Source organism: Cryptomeria japonica, chromosome 7 (assembly GCF_030272615.1).
Source record: "Cryptomeria japonica chromosome 7, Sugi_1.0, whole genome shotgun sequence".
Classification (NCBI taxonomy): Eukaryota; Viridiplantae; Streptophyta; class Pinopsida; order Cupressales; family Cupressaceae; genus Cryptomeria; species Cryptomeria japonica.
In genome coordinates, this window is record NC_081411.1 from 818,756,941 (window position 1) to 818,761,721 (window position 4,781).

The following is a 4,781-nucleotide window of genomic DNA, read 5'->3' on the forward strand; positions in this document are numbered from 1 at the left end:
GTAAAAATATCTGCAAGCTGTTCTTTAGTATTCACATAAACCAGTTTTATTTCCTTTTCTTCAACTTTTTCCCTTAGAAAATTTAGTTTGATAGAAACATGTTTTGTTTTAGAATGTAATACTGGATTCTTAGATATATCAATTGCTGCAGTGTTATCACAATATATAGTAATAGGCTCCTTGCATTTTACCTTTATGTCTTTCAACATTTGCTTAAGCCAAAGTACCTGTGTACAGTTTGTTGCTGTTGCAACATATTCTGATTCTGCTGTTGATAAAGATGTACAACTCTGTTTCTTACTTAACCAAGAAACTAATCTCTTTCCAAGAAAGAATGCTCCTCCAGTGGTGCTCTTTCTATCATCCACATCTCCTGCCCAATTTGCATCTATGTATGCATATAGATCAAAATTTTCATCTTTAGGATACCATAATCCAAGATTTGTTGTGCCTTGTAAGTACCGGAAAATCCTTTTACTACTGATTCATGATTTTCTTTGGGATTACTCTGAAATCTAGAAACTATACATACTGCATTCATAATATCAGGTCTGGTTTGTGTCAAATACAGTAAACCTTCTATCATAGATTTGTATCTAGTTGGATTAACAGGTGTAGATTCATCCCTTTGAGATAATTTGTCATTTGTAGTCATAGGTGTGCTTACCAGTTTAGAGTTCTCCATCCCAAATTTCTTGAGTAGTTCTTTCAAGTACTTAGATTGACTCAAAAATATGCCTTTATCAGTCTGTAAAATCTGCAATCCTAATTTTTTTTTTATTTCTCCAATCATAGACATTTCAAATTCATGCTGCATTTTAAGAGAAAATTCTTTGCAAAATCCATCTTCTCCTCCAAAGATTATATCATCAACAAATACTTCCATAATCAAAATGTCATCATTAGTTACTTTGTAATATAAATTGCTATCTGCATTTCCTTTAGTAAAACCAATTTTTAAAAGATACTTATCCAATCTTGCATACCAGGCTCTTGGAGATTTTTTTAAGTCCATACAGAGCTTTTCTTAATCTGCAAACCATATCATTATTATCTGTCAAAGAAAATCCATCAGGTTGTTCAATATAGACTTCCTCTTCAAGATCTCCATTCAAAAATGCACATTTAATATCCATTTGATAAACTTTGTAATCCTTGTGAGCTGTAAAGGCCAAGAATAATCTAACTGCCTCAATTTTGGCTACCGGTGCAAAGGTTTCATTGTAATCAACTCCTTCTTTCTGAGAATATCCCTTACACACTAGTCTTACTTTATTCCTGACAACCTTACCATCTTCATTGAGTTTGTTTCTAAATACCCATTTGGTTCCAATTACATTTTTGTTTTTAGGTCGGGGAACTAATGTCCAAGTATTATTTTTCTCAATTTGTCCTAATTCTTCTTCCATAGCTTTAATCCAAAATTTATCTTCACATGCCTCATTGATAGATAATGGTTCAATTTGAGAAATAAGACATACTTCTTCATTTGCCAATCTTCCTCTTGTCATGACTCCTTTAAATTTGCTTCCAATTATTTGATTTTCAGAATGATTCAGTCTTACATACCGGGGTGTCTTAGTCTATTGTTGTTCTTCAATTACTATGGTATCCTCTGATGATACCAGAGTAACTGGATCATCATTCTGTACCGATAGATTTACTGTTGGTTCATTTGTCATAATTTCTGTTACCGGTTCAGAGTCTATATACCTTGAAGTTCCTCTGAATTGTTCATCAATCTTTACATTTGTACTCTCAACAATTTTCTGTAATCTTTTATTAAAGCATCTATAAGTTTTACTCTTAGATGAATAACCAAGAAATATTCCTTCATCACTTCTAGGATCAAACTTGCCAATATACTCATCTCTTCTAATATAACATTTACTTCCAAAAATTCTGAAATACTTAAGAGTAGGAGTATTACCAAACCATAGTTCATGAGGGGTTTTACTGGTTTCACCTTTGGTGTGAACTTTGTTGAATGTATAGATAGCAGTGCTTACTGCCTCTCTCCACTACACATGTGGTAGATTTGCTTCTGATAACATACTTCTTGCTGCATCCAAAATAGTTCTATTTTTCCTTTCAACAACTCCATTCTGTTGTGGTGTCCGAGGTGCTGATAACTGTCTTTTGATTCCATTTACTTCACAGAATGTATTAAAATCTCTAGATGTGAATTCTCCTCCTTGATCAGATCTTAAACATTTAATTTTCTTACCAGTTTCATTTTCAACCATTGCTTTGAATAGTTTGAACTTCCCAAGTGCTTCTGATTTTTCCCTGAGAAAAGTAACCCAACACATTCTAGAATAATCATCAATAATTAGCATGAAATATCTATCACCTTGTAAGCTTTTAGTTCTAGCCGGACCACATAAATCAGTGTGAATTAAATCAAGAGCATTATTGGATTTTTCTAGAATACTTTTGAAACTAGTTCTAACTTGTTTTCCAAATTGACATTCCTTGCAAATTGTATTCTGAGGTTTCATAATTTTAGATAGATCTCTAATTGCCTTAGAAGTACTTATTTTTATGATGCAATCAAAATTTACACGACATAGTCTTTTATGCCATAGCCAACTTTCATCTATATGTGCAATTAAGCATTCCTTTTCACTATTATTCAAATGAAAGATATTACCTCTAGTCTGATTACCGGTTGCAATTTCCAAACTAGTTCTATTCATGATTTTGCATTTTCCATTTCTAAATTGTAACTGAAAACCTTTCTCAACTAATTGACCAAAACTTAAAAGATTATGTTTTAATCCTTCAACATAGTAAACATTGTCAGTTTTATGTTTACCATCAAGAGATATTGAACCCTTACCTTTGATTGAAAAAGCTTTTTCATCTCTGAATCTTACTAAACCTCCATTGTATTCTTGAAAGTTCAAGAATTTGCCTTTGTCTCCAGTCATGTGATGTGAGCATCCCGAGTCAATAATCCATTCATCCTTTGATTCAACTTTAGCTGCTAGGGCTTGTTCTATCAGTTGAGCAATAGGTACCGGTTGATCTTCTGTTATAGCAACAAAGACCCATCCGTTGTCTGCTGGATCCTCATCAGAATCATCAGTCACACCTTCATCAGCAATGTAATAAGATTTATCTTTGTTTTTCTTAAATCTGTATCTCTGATATTCAGGATTAGGTTTGTATGTCCTTCTAGCTTCTTCTCTTAGTCTAGCATGTCTATCAGGGCATCTTGAAGCCACATGGCCAATCTTATTGCAGTTGAAACATTTAAAGGGTGCTTTACCTTCATACTTACTTCCAATTGGACCTTTTGGCATTTTTCTTGCAAATAGTGCTTCAAGTTCTTCAATCTTCTTCCTGGTTTCTTCAAGTTCTCTTGCATAAAAAGCTCTCTAGTTTGATTTGTCAAAAGATGGAGCAGATGATGTTGATGCTTTGAAGGCCAAATCAGTTTTTATAGTAGCAACAGGACCAAATTCCTCAATTTCAAAAGCTGAAAGTTTTCCAATCAATGTATCCCTAGTTACTGATGTATTAGGCATTGTTCTCAACTCATTAATAGTAGTAACCTTCATTTTATATGCCGGTGGCAAACCTCTTAAGATTTTTGAAACAATCTCATCTTCACTCAAGGTTCCTCCACAACATTTGATACCTAAAACAATTTCATTTACTCTTTCCATAAAAGCAGAAATTCTTTTATCTTCTTCCATTTTCAGATGTTCATACCTGACTCAGAAGCTTTCAAGTTTTGCAATTTTGACTGTGGAATCCCTTTCATTCAGTGTTTCCAAATGATCCCAAATAGCTTTTGCAGTAGATCTATCTGATAATCCGATGATTTGTTGATCTGATAATACGCTCAAAAGTGCTTCTCTTGCTTTGCAATCATTTTCTTCATCTTTAGCTAAAGTAATAGGAGTAGGCTGACCAGCTACAATAGCAGTATAACCATTCTTAGTAACTTCCCAGATGTCTTTACCAATGCAATTCAGATGTGTCTCCATTCTGATTTTCCATATTCCATAGTTGGTTCCATCAAGTTTAGGACTATCCTTTCTGAAATAATTAGTAGACATTGGATCTCCTCAAGTTGTTAAACTTATGCAAAAAAAAAGAGGACTAGGCTCTGATACCAATTGTAGGTCCCAGGGACAACTGAGAGGGGGGGGAGGGTGAATCAGTTGTCTAATAAATTCAAACCAAAATCTTATTGACCAACTTAATGCTTAATACTGGTAAGACAGTTAAATGTGCCGGTAAACAGTGTTAACAGAAAATGCTGTACCGGTAAGAATTAATGCATGAAACATAAGCATGAAGTCAACCACAACACATGACACAAATATTTGTACGTGGAAACCCTGTAAGGGGAAAAACCACGGTGGGAAACCTTACCCACAATCAGATGATACTACTGCAGATAGTAAGTGTACAAAGAGGGGTCTGCACATGCAGAAAGGCCAATAGCCTAGAGCTCACTGTTCAAACACAAATGGGAGTCACACTAACTACAGTTGGATGGTTAAATCCAATGAGAATGTACTACACAAAATAGCATCTTCATATGCTGGATTCAGTACCGGTGTAATGCTGATATGCTTCTACAAAAACCTAACTTCACCTTCAAATGATGTCTTCGTGTATATCTCTGCTTGATCTTACATATATCCTTCCTTAAATCTTTTTCGCATTCCACATTTGATCTTACAAATAAGATCTTACATTTATACCATACCCTAAGACCAATTTTAGTAGGTCGACTCTACAAGATATTACAATAAAACATT